Source organism: Crinia signifera, chromosome 5, assembly GCF_055691185.1.
Source record: "Crinia signifera chromosome 5, ASM5569118v1, whole genome shotgun sequence".
Classification (NCBI taxonomy): Eukaryota; Metazoa; Chordata; class Amphibia; order Anura; family Myobatrachidae; genus Crinia; species Crinia signifera.
In genome coordinates this window covers 201,184,151-201,202,682 of record NC_139221.1, presented here as the reverse complement: position 1 = coordinate 201,202,682, position 18,532 = coordinate 201,184,151, and the positions used below count along the sequence as shown (strand labels likewise).

General features: G+C 40.1%; 1 protein-coding gene across 1 annotated transcript in view; it reads left to right on the top strand.

Annotated features, from left to right (window-relative positions):
• The window catches only part of GABBR2 (gamma-aminobutyric acid type B receptor subunit 2), a 645,054-nt gene that overhangs the window by 249,437 nt on the left and 377,085 nt on the right, over positions 1–18,532 (top strand). The window lies entirely within an intron of this gene.

Genomic DNA, 18,532 nt, shown 5'->3' with positions numbered 1-18,532 from the left:
GTACTCACCCTACCTCTTTACCTCCCCAGCGCTCCTGCCCTGTTCTTCCCTTCCTCTACTTCATCTTCAGTCTCCTCAACAATTCCGACACCTACTTCAGAACTGATGCTGATTTTAGTTCTACCAGCTATACCCCTATTTATGCTGTATATCTTTCGTCTGGGGGCAGCCATTTTCCAAAAGTCACTTTTCTTATAGGAAAAGTGACTTTTGGAAAATGGCTGCCCCCAGACGAAACGGGGTTTCCTATGGGGCAGCCATTTTCTGAAAGACACTTTTTTTCATAAGTGCTTCCGACCATACAGAACTGCAGTGCCGGGATCCACAACGGAGGTACCGGCTGCAGGGGGGTAGGTCGACACGGGGGGGGGGGCGTCGACACGCGCGCGGGGGGGTCGACACGCGCGGGGGGCTCGACACGCGCGGGGGGCATCGACACGCGCGAGGGGGCGTTGACGCGCGCGGGGGGGTGGATGTCGACACACGCGCGAGGGGGAGGGGGAGCTGCACGGAGGGGAGGGCTGAAGGCTGCACTGGCTTTGACCCTGTATTTGGAAAGTTTCCAAAAACGGGTCTGCCAGTGTCAAAAAATCGGCACTTAAACGGTAATATACCGTTTAAGAGCTGCGGTGTGAAAGGGGTTTTATCTGGCAGACCCGTTTTTGGAAACGTTTTGAAATACAGGGTCAAAGCCAGTTATGCGGTCTGAAAGCAGCATAATTTGTGCTGATAAGTTCTCTGAGAGGCCTTGAGAGCCTTGAAAAAGAGTCTTCTAGACTCGAAACGCGTTGGCCCAACAGGATTGCAGCCTACCACGGAGGACCATTTGCCCAGCCTAAGTTTGTGGAGCCGACAGGGTGAGCCCTTTTCTTGGACCCCCTGTCAACCTACCATCCTGGCTCCATTTCATCAGCTGGGTGAGAAGGACTTATATTGTATCCACCACATTTGATGTTTTTATCTGTGCCTAGTACTGCCCAGTCTAAAGTTTGTGGAGCCTACAGGGTGTACCCTTTGGAGCACTCTGTCAACACCATCCTTGGCTCCACCTCTCTAGCTGGGTGAGGAAGGATTTCTGATGTTATTGTAATTGTTTTTGCCTTTTATCAACTTTGTGTCACAATAAAATTTTTGGATTAACCTACTCCATTACTTATTGGAAGAAATTTCTATACCCAGTGCGCCAAAGGTCACTTCCACCTACTCTCCTACTCCTGTCTTTTTTGGTGCCTTTTGGGAAGACACCAGGAAGTTTTTGACCCAGGCAGCAAGGGGGTGCGCAGGAAACACAAGGTCATTACCCCTTTTTAGACTAAGCTCTCTGAGAGCTCTATGGAAAGGAAGGGACAGCCAGACCACTGAAAGTTTGGATTCTGTGAATCTGTCAGAATTTGCTTATGCTCAGAACAAAATATTTCTAGGGGACCAGATATGGGATGGTGCAGAACAAATATATATATACATTTTGGTAATCATCATCTTAAAGACTGCTTTTTTACCCAGCCAGGATATATCAAAGCTTAACTAGTTTTTGAAGACACTAACTTAGTCTCTGCAAAATTCACTATATGTCATATTTATAGACAAGGAAAGGAGTAAATTCTTCTCCAAATTATAGGTCTATATACAGACTTAAGAAGATTTAATGTGACCCTTGGAATTTAAAAGGGCAATGCCTCAGTTTTGATTATATTCAGGGCCAGATACACTAAGCTTCAAGTGGTGAGTGATAAACAACCAACCAATCAGCTCCTACCTGTCATGTTACAGGCTGGGTTTGAAATATGACAGTTAGGAGCTGGTATTTATCACTCTCCATTTTATCACTTTTTGAAGCTTAGTGCATATGGCCCTTAACCTGCACATGGAGGTTGCACTAAAGCTATCAATAACAATATGTAAAGAGCGTAGTGGGGACTCCAGGCTGGTGACAATTATTGAATGCCAGCAAATAAACATAACATATAGTATGTGTAGGTTTGGCTAGAGTAATACCAGAAAAAGACATCAAGTTCGGTTTAATAGCAGCTAAGAGCTCATTGTTTGGTACAGTACATATATTAAGTCAGTTATCTTAATGATGATTGGATGTCTATTCCTTTCTGAGGATATCTGCACCTCACAGTCTGGGCTGATATGATGCGAGCGCCAAATATAACAGGCTATATTGTTCCCTGTTAGATACAGTAGGTAATCATGTTTATAAACTGTGTCTTATCTGTAATTAAACAGCCATTATTATATATTTTTTCTGTTGGGCAGTAAGAGCTTTTATAAAACAGTAATACATTTCATCAGAGTTCAGCACATTAAATTAAATTACAAATGAAACCCCAGTTCAATCTGTCAAGTGAGATTTTGGCATCAAAACTTATTAGAACCTTCAGTGTCATGTTCTTATTAACTTGATGTATTACGTTTAATATCCTGCTGTCAAACCTGTACTTTTTGGGATGCATCCAGCCTACTTTATGAAGATCAATGCTGTAATGAATCGTTCTAATTTAGTGCTTGAATAGAAAGCTTTAATACCATATTAGGCGCAACTGATACAGATTTATATTTCATTTTTTTTATAGATGATCAGTATATATATATATATATATATATATATATATATATATATATTTGTCGTGCAGTCGGCAGCTCCACCAAAAAAACTGATCCACAGACCCTGGTGCCTTCCCTGGCAGGGAGACTCTCACCACCACAGATACAGAGACGGTTAGGGCGGCACTCACTGGTTTTCAGAATAAAGAATGACTCATGGACACAGGCAGTTCCGTTCAACGTTTCAAACTGAAACAGATTTTTATCAAGAACACAGATAACAACTTACTCACCAACTTTTAAAGACAAGTGATGCTGGAAAAGTGCCATAACGTGCAGTGTTCCTCCCCCAGCGTTCAATCAGGCTGCCGTGCTGTGCGGCATGACGTAATACCGCCCGTCGGAGTGATCAAAAAAATCTCACTCTATCAGGTTGCGCGTGCTACTGCGCATGTGCAAACCTTAGTGCTGGTGTCATCAGCATCCTACGTCAGTCAGGGAATCTCCTGTACTGATGCGTGCGCAACTGTGCGCTCGGAGACATGTACAGTCTCCCTTCCATGCCTACCAATAGGAACTGACATCACTGCACCTGAAAAAACAGCAATCAGACAGCCTGGGGTCCCCCGCTGGAGAGTTACAAAGCACTAAACATATAGATATACAAATTAAGTGAAAATGGAGTGACATCGTGACATTGTCGACATAATGTCGACACCTAACACCATATATAGAAAAATATATAGAAAAATAATTTAAAAACACATGTGATCCTGTGGAAGGATCTGAATCGGGCAATAGAGCCCTGTCAGCCAAGTCAACTATGACTGAAGGCATAATGTAACATAATATTGGAAATAGGCATACATAAGGCACAATTGACTGTGGATATAGCAGGCAAGTTTGTAAAAATACAGCAGCTTAAGTTAGCAAAGGATAGAAAAAATGCAACAGAAAAAAAACAGGGTATATGCATTGGCTGTACAGGCTGTGATGAAAAAAGGTAAATGTAAAATCATATAATTGTGATAGACTACTCCTCAAAATAGCCTGTTCGAAAAAGCCTATGTAGCAAAATAATCTCCCTGGCTGTTAATGGCATCAAGAGCCTAGAATGATGAAGGGGGAAAAGGGCATCACTGGAAACAGGCAAAAGAAATTGACTCATTAAGGCCCAATGGGGCCACCGAGTTCAATTTATGAATCCAGAAGGTCTCTAATTGTAATAACATCTTCTCTCTATCTCCCCCTCTTTTGGACTTAGGGACGTGGTCAATTAATCTGTATCTTAGGGTAACCAGTGAATGTTTTGCCTCGACAAAATGTCGGGCTACTGGTTGGTCTATTTCTTTGCCATTCAATGCCAATCTGATGGCGGAGCGGTGTTGGCCTGCTCTTTCCCTAAACATGCAGATAGTCTTCCCCACGTAGATGAGACTGCAGGGACAAGTGATCATGTAGATCACGAAACGAGAAGTGCACCCCAACACGTGCTTTATGGGGAATTTTTTACCAGATCTTGGGTGGGTAAAGAACTGGCCAGTGTCTAGATGACTACACGTTGCACATCCAGTACAACGGTAGCATCCAGGCTTCCTGCTCAAAAAATTGGTTGGAATAGTTGACCGATCCGATACATCGTTATGGACCAACCAGTGAGTACCAGGGCCCCCCCGTTCAGCTATTTGTAGAATTGTTGGAGAAAACGCTTACCAGGAATTATTTCCTTTTTGACAACTCATTCTACCGACAGCTGCGGGGGTGTGCAAAGGGATCTCACGTGGCTCCTTCTGTGGCGAACATATTTATGTTCGATATTGAAAAAAATCTGTTTTTGGATAATGATGCTTTCTCACAACATACCCGCTTTTTTTACAGATATATAGATGACATCATTGTCCTGTGGGATGATGATGCCTCCAAATTCCATACAGTCATGGCAGAAATCAATCAGATGAATACTGATATTAAATTCACCTACCAGTGCAGTCATGAAAGTATTGACTACCTTGATGTTAACATCAGATGGTATGAAAATACATTTTTCACAAAAATCTTTCATAAGCCCACTGACTGTAATGTGGCGCTGCATGCCAGTAGCCACCACCCTGTTTCCCTCATACAAGGTCTCCCGTACTCACAATTTTTAAGGGCGAGACGGATTACCAACGTAGACGTTGAGGCAGAAAAGGAAGTGGAAAATATGTCTGATAAATTTAGGGCAAGAGGTTATTGCCCCAAGACCCTTGTAAAAGCCAAACAAAAAGTGTTCAAAAAACCCAGAGAAGAAATCAAACAAGTCCGCAAGAAAACTGAGGACATGTCCAAAACAATGATTTTTGTAAACGAATACAGCACCATGAGTAACACCGTAAGAAAAGTAGCCAAAAAATACTGGCCCTTAATTAATACGGACTCAGGGATACAATCACTGAAGTCCTCTAAACTCATGATAGGCCGCAAAAGAGGGAAAAACCTCAAGAATTGGTTGGTCCATAACGATGTATCGGATCGGTCAACTATTCCAACCAATTTTTTGAGCAGGAAGCCTGGATGCTACCGTTGTACTGGATGTGCAACGTGTAGTCATCTAGACACTGGCCAGTTCTTTACCCACCCAAGATCTGGTAAAAAATTCCCCATAAAGCACGTGTTGGGGTGCACTTCTCGTTTCGTGATCTACATGATCACTTGTCCCTGCAGTCTCATCTACGTGGGGAAGACTATCTGCATGTTTAGGGAAAGAGCAGGCCAACACCGCTCCGCCATCAGATTGGCATTGAATGGCAAAGAAATAGACCAACCAGTAGCCCGACATTTTGTCGAGGCAAAACATTCACTGGCTACCCTAAGATACAGATTAATTGACCACGTCCCTAAGTCCAAAAGAGGGGGAGATAGAGAGAAGATGTTATTACAATTAGAGACCTTCTGGATTCATAAATTGAACTCGGTGGCCCCATTGGGCCTTAATGAGTCAATTTCTTTTGCCTGTTTCCAGTGATGCCCTTTTCCCCCTTCATCATTCTAGGCTCTTGATACCATCAACAGCCAGGGAGATTATTTTGCTACATAGGCTTTTTCGAACAGGCTATTTTGAGCAGTAGTCTATCACAATTATATGATTTTACATTTACCTTTTTTCATCACAGCCTGTACAGCCAATGCATATACCCTGCTTTTTTTCTGTTGCATTTTTTCTATCCTTTGCTAACTTAAGCTGCTGTATTTTTACAAACTTGCCTGCTATATCCACAGTCAATTGTGCCTTATGTATGCCTATTTCCAATATTATGTTACATTATGCCTTCAGTCATAGTTGACTTGGCTGACAGGGCTCTATTGCCCGATTCAGATCCTTCCACAGGATCACATGTGTTTTTAAATTATTTTTATATATATTTTTCTATATATGGTGTTAGGTGTCGACATTATGTCGACAATGTCACGATGTCACTCCATTTTCACTTAATTTGTATATCTATATGTTTAGTGCTTTGTAACTCTCCAGCGGTGGACCCCAGGCTGTCTGATTGCTGTTTTTTCAGGTGCAGTGATGTCAGTTCCTATTGGTAGGCATGGAAGGGAGACTGTACATGTCTCCGAGCGCACAGTTGCGCACGCATCAGTACAGGAGATTCCCTGACTGACGTAGGATGCCGATGACACCAGCACTAAGGTTTGCACATGCGCAGTAGCACGCGCAACCTGATAGAGTGAGATTTTTTTGATCACTCCGACGGGCGGTATTACGTCATGCCGCACAGCACGGCAGCCTGATTGAACGCTGGGGGAGGAACACCGCACGTTATGGCACTTTTCCAGCATCACTTGTCTTTAAAAGTTGGTGAGTAAGTTGTTATCTGTGTTCTTGATAAAAATCTGTTTGAGATTGAAACGTTGAACGGAACTGCCTGTGTCCAGGAGTCATTCTTTATTCTGAAAACCAGTGAGTGCCGCCCTAACCGTCTCTGTATATATATATATATATATATATATATATATATAGAGAGAGAGAGAGAGAGAGAGAGAGAGAGAGGTAGACGGCCTGGCACTCCCTCAGCTGGGATTCAGTACCTGGGTGCCTTCTGGAACAAACAGGTAGTCTCGTAGGAAGGAACAGACAGCGGCACTCCAAGGGTTTTCAACAGCTGTTGAAAACCCTTGGAGTGCCGCTGTCTGTTCCTTCCTACGAGACTATATATATATATATATATATATATATATATATATATATATAAAGATTGAAATCTAATGCTTGAACAGCAAATATGCAAATCACTTTTTGTTAATTTGCAGGTGATAAAAATAAAAGTTTAACCAAAATGACCTATGTTTAGTGCATGACTGCAAGCATAGATAATCATCTACTCCAATCAAACGCAGTGGCTGAATCAATCAATCATTCTGCAACTTTCATTGAAAAGTTTTCATCCATAGAATACTGGATTTAAGTGGATTGGAAGCTTATGTAGGGTATTTATGCCAGAGGCAATGAAGTCAACTGCCGCCGGGCTCCTGCTCCCAAGGGGGACACCTCTCTCCCCCTGCAAGTTTGAATCCATTATTTGAAAGCCGTCAATTTCACTTCTGTGGCTGAATACACCTCCTAACATCATTTTTGCAAATGTTACACCCTGTATTAGAACCCATGACCTGTCTTACTGAAGACAGACACCTTACTGATTGAGCTATTTGGGGGGCACCAATATTTATCTTTCCTCCGGGCAACTGGGATGAACTTACTCCACTGATTTGTGCTATTAAATTTTAAGCATTTTATTTCTCACATATACTGCAAAAAGTTAAGATAAAAACAATTGTATCACATAGAATGTGCCTCATTTGTGTATTGATTATTTGGACAGAAACAATGATGCACTTACTGTATGTGATCAGTTTAACCAGCACTAGATGCAATTACTTGCTAACACTCCAACAACTTACTGTATTCTAAGAAAGTGGAGGTAAAGAAAGAGTGTTTGTCAGAAACATTATGCTGTTTATAGTGACAAGCACTTAGCTTATGTTTAACTTAAGATACTATATAAAAAGTTTACATTAAAGAAGAGCTGACTATATATATATATATATATATATATATATATATAAATATATATATATATATATATAATATTCCAATAATCTACTACGTGCTAGATTTAGTACAAACATATAAATTGACAACAATAAAAAAATTGTACAGATGGCAGCCTAATCACTAAATTCCTTGAGAGCTCGGGAATTAACACAGAAATGTATAGCGCAATAGTGATATGGTGCTTTATAATAATCTATTTAAGTCATAGATTTTAAATAAGAATGTCCATAATAAGCTCTGACTTTCTCCTTGTAGGTGACAGAGCTCCACTTTAAAGGCTGTGTAGTGTGAAGACCTAAATCTGGATAAAGTTGTGTATAAGTATATTTCTTTTAGGTGATTTTAAACAGATCTTTTTGGGATAATTCTAACCCCCCTGAGGGTGAACATTAATTTCCCATCAGAAGCATGATCTGATATTATTCTATCTGCATAGGTATATATTTTTTTTAAATGGGACTACAAATAAAACTGTCTCGCATTTTCAAAAACTCTGATTTAAAGGGACATATAAAAAATGTCCCCCGATGAAGTCATTTATGACAAAATGCGTTGGGTTGCATTGTTTTGTTGATTGAGGAACAGATCATACGTTTTATACCAATACTGGAAGAAGCCAATAAAAGTGCATCGATTGTGCTATATCTATAGATATATATCTATAGATTTAAATATATATATATATATATATATATATTTATACTACTAGTAAGCCTGCCTGAAACAAATGCTTCGAAAGCTAGTCTGCTACCTTGTGATTGCCTCTGTGTTTGTGAATGTGTGAGAGAGAAAGAGATGTAGTTTCACTCACTGCCAATAGATAGTCGCTCACAACCTAATGGACCCACAATGGCTGCTAGTGCTTGCTAATGACTCATGGTAACCAACTCAAAAGCAAGCACTAGCAGCCATTGTGGGTCCATTAGGTTGAGTGTAAGTTCTAGGCATCATCAGGAGTAGGGTCCAAGATCTAACATACTTACCATATCTGACTTGATAATTACCACGATTGACTAGGTAGTAGGTCCGACATAGATTGTGGTTACAGTTGGTCGCCCATCAATTTCTGATAGTAAGTAGACCATTCATGCTAGCCCTTGGGTAGATGGTATCAATGGGGCAGTGGTAATTTGATGCCTTTGGCTGGCATTTTGAATATAGTGTTTAGTCTAATTGGATGGCATATAGGCATCACCAGTTACTATGTTTATTGTGCATTCTGACAGCCATTAATAGTTTAAATAGTATCCATAGATATGGAATCTGGCAGATGCTGGATTATATGAATGCTTATTAGCATAGATTGTCTAGAGAATTAGTCACCTTGCTGTTGTATGTAATCAGTTTTTCAATGTTGTTTGTATTTGTAAAATATATATCACTATGTATCACGTTCACACAAATTTTACTGCGGGGACTGGGGAAACGTGCTGACGGCGTGACAGCCTGAAAGCCGTGCCTCCCGTTGCCATGGTGATCATATTGTTTACATTACGGCCGCAACAGGCCGCATCTTACTGACGTCACGTAGTTACACGCCGGCTGCAGCGTGAGTGGGTTTCGCGGGCAGACGGCTCACAGGGGGCTATTTAAGGTTGGTCTTTTTATTGTGTATATTAAGCCTGAGGACAACACGCAAGTGTTGAAACGTTTCTGTAAATTACATTGTTTTCACAAATAAGAATCTTCTGTATATACGCTGGAGTGCTGCATTCATTTTTTTCTACATGTGCCGTTTTGTGCTATGCGGGCACCCGCGGTGAATTTATTTGATGTGTGGATGTGCCGGACCATACTTGTTTTTCTATACATATATATATATATATATATATATATATATATATAGATTCGGATGGGGTAGCACTCCAGTACAAATGAGTGTAGAAGCGGTGCCTTCCAAACGGAGATCCCCGTGCAGGAGCTCCACAGGTATACCAAGGCAGGCGGCATCCATGTATCCATTTTTGTATGTACTTTTTGTTACTATGTTTCCTTTTTTTGATATGTCATATCTTTCTTCTGCCATTTGTTTTTAAATAAAGTTTTTATTGTATTGCAGCGTTCGTGGTTGCTATGGCACTGGCAGGTGAGGGAATGACGTCACTATTTGGGCGTCCTCCTCCCGCCGTGGAGCCTGCACACCTGAACGCACTTACATCACGGTGGGGGTATATAGGTGAGTTCTGTTGACTGTACATTTGTTATAGCCTGAGGACGATGTGAACAATAAAATACATCGAAACATTGCACTAATTGCTTGTACTGTGACCTTCATTCGAGTGCCGCCTGCCTTGGTATTAGGGTTACCACCTAGTCCCTTTAATTCCGGACACATATTAATTACACAGGTTCTGTGGCTGGCTGACTTCAAGACTCCACTTCACCTGATTTTAAACTGCCACAGAACCTGTGTAATTAACATGTGTCTGGAATTAAAGGGACTAGGTGGTAACCCTACTTGGTATATATATATATATATATATATATATATATATATATATATATATATATATATATATATATATATATATATATATATATATATATTACACACATATATAAAACATAATTGGAACATTCAGCATATACAAATCTGTATATGAAAGAAATAGGAACATATAAAAAAAAAAGTTAGATTAATCCACTATATGGACAAAAGTATTTGGCCACATCTCTTAATAATTGAATCAGGTGTTTCAATCAGACCCTTTGCCAGGTGTATAAAATCAAACTAGCCATGCAGCCTCCATGTGCAATCGTTTGTTATACAAAATGGTCATTCTGAAGAGCTCAAAACTTCTATCATAATACTGTTATAGGATGCCACCTTTGTAATAAGATGGATCGTAAAATTCCATCCCTGCTGAATATCCCATGGTCTTGTGTAATTAATATTATTAGAAAATGGATGCCTTAAGGAACAACAGCAACTCAGCCATGAAGCGGACGACCATGTAAAAGGGGGGACAAAGAGTACTAAGCTGCAAGGTGATATAAGTTGCAAATATTCTGCACATTCCATAACTGAACTGTTACTAAGATCCACTGGCATCAATGTAAGCACAAAAACTGTTTGTCGGGAGCTTATTGGAATTGGTTTCAATGGTAGAGCAGCTGATAGCTTTGGATGGAGTCATGTAAATCTCATTGACAATGGACTGTGGAGCAGGGAAAATGTGTTCTGTGGAGTGATGACTCACACTTTGTTTGACAGTCAGATGAGTGCGGTTGGGTTTGGCTGATGCTCCCAGAATGTTTCCTGCCTGACTGCATGAGGGATAATGGTATGGTACTGTCTCCATTAAAGGACAATCTAAATGCTTTATTATGACATTTTGAACAATTCTATGCTTCTTTGTTGGGGATGGCCCTTTTCAAGTCATGACTGTGCACCAGTGCATAAACCAAAGACTATAAAGACATTGATTGATGAGTTCAGTGTGGAAGAACTTGACTGACCTGCACAGACCCCTGACCTCAACCCCACCAACTACATTTGGTATGAACTGGAGTGGAGATTGTGATTATGACTTCTTGTCCAACACAAGTGCCTGACCTCATAAATGCTCCACAGAATGAATGGGCACAATTTCCCAAAGAAACATCTTATGTAAACCCTTCCAACAAGAGTGGAGTTATAGCTCCAAAATGGGAGGAGCTCCATATCAAAGTATATATATTTGAATACAATATTATTACAATCCCTGTTGTTGTAATGGTCAGACATCTGAATTCTTTTGTCCATATAATAGTTTTTTTTTTTTAACACCTTAGGGCATGATTTAAAAGGCAAGGAAGTTGCAATGCATTAATAGGTTTATTCTTTTTTTGCATGCTATAAAAATACTTTTGCATGTGGTGAATAATTCCAGAGCAGCTGTATTTCACACAGAAATCTAGAAGTTAGCAAAACCGTACCAATTTCCCAAATATTAATCTCTGCACTTTATAAATTTGTCCCAACTGCAAGCAGCATTGGTTTGCCAAGATTTAAATTACTTTTATGCAATAATGTTGTTATCCTTGTATTAAGACAGATACACTTTTTGTATTTTGTTTGTAATATACTGTAGCTAGATATTCCATTATTCTTTATATACTGTACTATAACTATTCTCTGCTACAGATACCTTGAAGTGTAAAACAAAAGCCTAATCATAACAAGTGAGAGTAAAGCAAAAAAAATAAAAGTTACTTTGTATCTGGAACAAACTTTGGGCCTAATTCAAAGAAGCAAAAATCACTGCTTACCGGGCGCTTAAATCCTACCCGACAGGTGTGCGAAAGCCAGTCCATTGGCACCAAGTAAAGGCCCTTAGCAGCATGCGAATGCATGTGTTCACTGACACATCCATTCGCATATGGCCGTACGTGCTAAAAATTAGAGATGTGCAGGTTCGGATTTACTCAGATTTACCCGGATTTTCTTATTGGCTATCGGCTGTTACATGTTTTGACTCCAAATCATGTGACAGCTGATAGCCAATAAGATCCCGTTTTTGACTCTCGGGTAAATCCAGGTAAATCCGACTAAATCTGAACCTGCGCATCTCTACTAAAAATCCTTCAATGGTCAGTCAGAAAAGTCAGTCTGAGATAATTTTATCTAGCATGGAGATTGCCGAACTGGGGCTGGATTCTGACGTCCACTTCATGCCCCATGCAGATTTCAGCACGCCTGCATTCACATGAGGACGCCCAGCATTTTTCTGGGTGCACCCTCTGTTTTTGTGGGAAAACACTTGGCATCCCCATGCTTTATCCCCTGTCCACCCAATGCCCACCCCCTCTGTACAAATGCCTCAGCTACTGTGATAGTTACATAGAAACATAGAAACATAGAATTTGACGGCAGATAAGAACCATTTGGCCCATCTAGTCTGCCCCTTTTTTTTACCCTTTAGGTAAACTCAACCCTTTTTAATCCTTATTTCTTTGTAAGGATATTCATATGCCTATCCCAAGCATGTTTAAATTGTTCTACTGTCTTAGCCTCTACCACCTCTGATGGGAGGCTATTCCACTTATCCACTACCCTTTCTGTGAAGTAATTCTTTCTAACATTTCCCCTGAACCTACCTCCCTTCAGTTTCAGTGCATGTCCTCGTGTTTTATTACTTGTTTTCCTTTGAAGAAAATTTCCCACCTGTACTATGTTAAAACCCTTGATATATTTGAAGATTTCTATCATGTCCCCCCTTTCCCTTCTCTGCTCCAAACTATACATGTTAAGATCTTTTAGTCTATCCAGGTAAGTTTTGTGATGTCGGCCATGAACCATTTTAGTTGCCCTTCTTTGTACACTCTCCAATGTATTTATATCCTTCTGAAGATACGGTCTCCAGAACTGGACACAGTATTCCAGATGAGGTCGTACCAATGACCTATAAAGTGGCATTATTACGTCTTTTTTTCTGCTACTGATTCCTTTCCCTATGCAACCAAGCATCTGACTAGCCTTCCTCATTGCTTTGTTACATTGCCTCCCTGCCTTTAAGTTACTTGAAAAAGTGACTCCTAGATCTCTTTCCTCCTCAGTAGTTTCCATTATAGTACCCTTGATACTATATTGAGCCTTTGGGTTTTTGAGTCCCAAGTGCATAATTTTGCATTTTTTAGCATTAAACTGTAGTTGCCATTCTCTTGACCAATTCTCAAGTTTACTTAGATCATCAGTCATTTGATTTACCCCTCCTGGTGTGTCTACTCTGTTGCATATCTTTGTGTCATCTGCAAAAAGGCATACTTTCCCTTCAATACCATTTGCAATGTCACTAACAAAGATATTAAAGAGCACTGGTCCAAGTACAGATCCCTGGGGTACTCCACTGGTAACATGTTCCTCCATAGAATGCACTCCATTTACTACAACTGTCTGTTTCCTATACTGCAACCAGGTTCTTATCCATTTAATTGTTTTATAATCCAATCCCACACTTTCAAGTTTATTTAGCAGCCTGCGATGTGGGACAGTGTCAAATGCCTTACTAAAGTCTAGATATGCCACATCTACAGCCCCCTTCATCTAGTATTTTGATCACGGAGTCAAAAAAGTCAATGAGACTTGTTTGGCATGATCTCCCTGCAGTAAAGCCATGCTGTTTTGGATCCTGTAAGTTGTTTAATTTAAGATATTCCACTATTCTTTCTTTTAATAGTGTTTCCATTATTTTCCCTACTACTGATGTAAGGCTTACTGGTCTGTAGTTACTTGCTTCTTCTTTGCTTCCGCTTTTGTGCAGTGGAACTACATTTGATTTTCTCCAGTCCTCTGGAACTGCACCTGTATCTAGTGACTGGTTGAATAAATCTGTTAATGGCGCTACCAACACATCTTTTAGTTCTTTTAGTATCCTTGGATGCACTCCGTCTGGCCCCATTGATTTATCCACTTTCAGTCTTGAAAGTTCTGTTAGGACTTTCTCCCTAGTAAATGTACCTCCATCTACCTTATTTTTATGAATGTCCTTGCAACTTAACTGTGGTCCCATCCCTTCTCCTTCTATAGTGAATACAGAGCAAAAGTAATTATTTAGATGATCTGCAATTGCCTTGTCTCCCTCCACCAAATTCTCAGTGTCTGTCCGCAGTCTTATTATTCCTCCATTTGATTTTCTCCTTTCACTTATATACTTAAAAAAAGTTTTGTTTCCTTTATCTACTGACTGAGCTATTTTCTCCTCAGCTTGTGCCTTGGCACGCCTGATCACTTTCTTAGCCTCTTTGCGTCTGGCAAGATACACTTCTTTGTCATTATTATTTTGAGTCTGCTTGTATGTCCTAAAGGCCATCTTTTTTGCTTTTTCACTAGTTGATACCTCTTTAGTAAACCACAATGGCTTCCTTTTCCTGGAACTTTTTTTAACCCTTTTGATACAAAGGTCCGTTGCCTTTAGTATTGCACTTTTTAATTTTCTCCACCTCTCCTGCACTCCTTTCAAGTTCATCCAATCCGCTAATGAGTCGCTTAAACATCTCCCCATTTTTGCAAAGTCAGCCTTCCTAAAATCCAACACCTTAGTTTTTGTGTGACTGGAGTTGGACCCTGCCTTGATACTAAACCATACTGCTTGATAATCACTGGATCCCAGGTTCTCACCCACATATATGTCTGATATCCTGTCACCATTTGTGAGTATTAAATCTAATATTGAGTCTTTGCGAGTAGGCTCCCTCACCAATTGCTTGAGAGAGGCTCCCTGTAGGAAATTTTGAAATTTGCCACTTGTAGATGATCTTGCAAAAGACTCCTCCCAATTCACATCAGGTAGATTAAAGTCTCCCATGATTATGACTTCTCCCTTTAAAGCCATTTTAGTGACATCAAGCAATAGGCTCCTGTCCAAATCCTGCCCCTGGCCTGGTGGCCTATAGATGACCCCAGTACGAATAATGTCCTTCTCCCCCATTTCTATGGTCACCCAAAGGGCCTCAGTTTTTTCTTTAATGTTTTGTATTAAAGTAGCATTTATGCTTTTCTTTACATACATTGCTACCCCTCCTCCGATTCTTCCCATTCTGTCCTTCCTAAATAAATTGTATCCTGATATAGCTATGTCCCAGCTATGGTTCTCATGACACCATGTCTCTGTGATAGCCACAATGTCTAGGTCATCCCTTGTCATTATTGCAATTAGATCAGGAATTTTGTCTCCTAAGCTTCTAGCGTTTGCACACATAGTTTTAAAAATTTTGCCTGTGCATCTGTTATTCCTAGCCATGTTCATACAGTACAAAATCGAAATCTAAAGTTGAAATTACCTGTTTGATGATGTTGTTCAATGTCTGTTTATATTTTTTTTACTGTTCAGAAAAGCTGCAGGCCACTAATTCTAAGAATATAGTGGGTCTGTTCAGGTCAGGCTACACCTGTACACTAACGCCCAAATGGTCAAAGGAGATAATTTGCACTGTGTTTGAGTAGACATCAGGCAGAATGCAACACTAAACTATGCTTCACTGAACAACGTCCCCAAACAAGTAATAACAATTACAATCAATTCATTAAATCAGAACTTTTCAAATCATACAAGAGTTTGCATAACACAGAAATAAAGAGAGCATATTGGAGATGAATTACATACTCTTGAGGTATCAATGCAGTCCATGTGTGTTTTTGTTGATTTGTAGTAGTTTGCCTTCAGTTTTCCTTCGGTGTAACGCAGGTATAATGCTTGTAGTTTTGACTCCGTTTTCCCACTTTAAAACGGCCCACTTCAATACAGGGCCACAGCTAAACTATGGCCACAGCCTATCCGGCCACAGCCGTATGCAATGAGAACTAATATACTCTAACAATGCCTTCTTCCCAATTTCCAATAATTGGAATCTACACCCTCAGTCCCCACCCACTGCTATACAGAGCAATAAAAGTGGCTTACAAAAACAGTTCTGGCATTCCAGGATACTATATCTCATTTAGAATAAAAAATACATGCCTCACTACACACAGGCAAGGTACTGTTGTTATTTACACAGATCAGATATTTGGTTGCTTTTACCTATAAGACAATCCCACACACAAGGGATGCAATGTTCTGCAGTGAAGACACTTGGTTGCAAATGTACCCAGTAGAGTTCAAAAGCATGTGGATGTTACAGCAGAGAGAGATAGTCTGCACGTATGCCTGTGATAAAGTTGAATTTACCTATAAGACAATCCCACACACAAGGGATGCAACGTTCTGCAGTGAAGACACTTGGTTGCAAATGTACCCAGTAGAGTTCAAAAGCATGTGGATGTTACAGCAGAGAGAGATAGTCTGCACGTATGCCTGTGATAAAGTTGAATTTACCTATAAGACAATCCCACACACAAGGGATGCAATGTTCTGCAGTGAAGACACTTGATTGCAAATGTACCCAGTAGAGTTCAAAAGCATGTGGATGTTACTGAAAGCGTTCATAATGTGGCCCTGCACATGCATATAATCACCTACACGCATGTGTTGAGCCTCAACTTTGGTCCCCGGTGCGAGTAGGCCTGGTAACAAATGATACTGAATTAGGCCCTGTTTCAAAATAGTTTTAACCCTTTGCAGTCCGATTTTTTTTTTTGCAATTCAGTCTGGTTTAAATGGTTAAATTATTTGTAATTTTTCTTTTAATTAAAAAATGGTCTACATTAAATGTTGAACAATGTTAATGTTCTTATTTTAAAATGGCTCACCATTGGATCTGCTACTAGCGCTAGGGCTGTTGAGCCTGACTAGACATTGAACTTGAAAGAATTAAATATAGGCTGTATTTGACACTGCAATTCAGATATAGGTTTGGACGCATGGCTTGGCATGGCTGTACCAAGGACTTACTTGATTTTTTGCTTTGCATCAAGTTCAGAATCCCCCACTATACACAGTACAGGTTGAGTATCCGGTATCCGGATATCCGTTGTCCGAATTATTCCAAAAAACGTGTTTTTTGGAATAGTTTGAATCCCCCCCCCCCCCCTGACCCTTTTTTTATACTTACCTAGTCCCCCGGCGTCCACGGCAGGCCTTCAGCTTCATCTCCATTGTCTCCAGCGGTCCCAGGTCTCGCTGGAGATGAAGCTGAAGGCCTGCCATGGACGCCGGAGGACTCCATGGATGCCGAGGGACCATCCGGGACCCGCCAGGGGACAGGTAAGTATGTAAAAAATATATATATCCCAAAAACCGGAAAAATCCCTTATTCGGAATGCTCGTGGTCCCGAGCATTTCGGATAAGGGATACTCAACCTGTATATATGTTTGTCTCTGGCTTAGTTGCTAAAGGGATACTGCAAATTAAGTGTAGCAAATGTCAAAAAATAGCTCATATCATTTTGTACAGTATTGTTCCCTTATGATTTATGCTGTTAAAGTTCTTCAAAGTATAATAAGTGTAACTGGATTTTTTTATCAAAATAATTGTTATCCTGTTTCAATATTGTAAGCCTTTTAGAAGAACGTTAGACTAGAAATACACTGATTTGTTTAATGATTTATTAAATAGAGTTTCTTTAGTAATTGCATTTATTTTTTAAATTCACCTTGATTGGATTCGGGCTGCAACATAATAAAATTATTGTAATTAATTGATTAACTTCATAAAAAGAAAATGCATTTTCCTTTACATGTTTAAACAGTTTTACTGGCACCTCTTGTGCATTATGTAGATAAAGAGTATACTGTATGCTGCACTCTGGTTTAGCAGCTCTATGTGGTTGCGATAATCTGGGTATATATAAATAGAGCGCTTGTTTAGTGTGAAGATAAATATGTGCAGAAAAATATGTTAAAATAATACATGTGGCATGCCGTTTAAAAAAAAAAATTTAAAGTGTATCACCTTTATAACAATCGTTTCGAAGCTCTAGGCTTCTTTGTCAAGGACAAAGAAGCCTAGAGCTTCGAAACGCATTGGATGACAGAGACCAAGCCAGACCTAAGCTGCAGACGTGCCGAGTAGCTGAACATGCTGGCCAGGAGTCACGGACCCAAACTTCCGGTATCGAGTGCACGCTCTGGCAGGAGGAACCCGCCACGCTGTGAAGCCGGCAGAAGGAAGGTATTAGATAAGGACAGATAGGGATCCCTGCTACCAGCCTGTTGAACGCTCCCAGCAGTCGGACCCTCCTCGCATTAACACCCCGGCAACGGCATCTCATCAACTCTACATACTCCAAAAAGGAGTTGTAAACATTTGTTATAAAGGTGATACACTTTTAATAAAAATTAAAAAAAACGGCATGCCACATGTATTATTTTAACATATTTTTCTGCACATATTTATCTTCACACTAAACAAGCGCTCTATTTATATATACCGTATATACTCAAGTATAAGTCGACCCGAATATAAGCCGAGGCACCTAATTTTACAACAAAAAACTGGGAAAACTTATTGACTCAAGTGGGA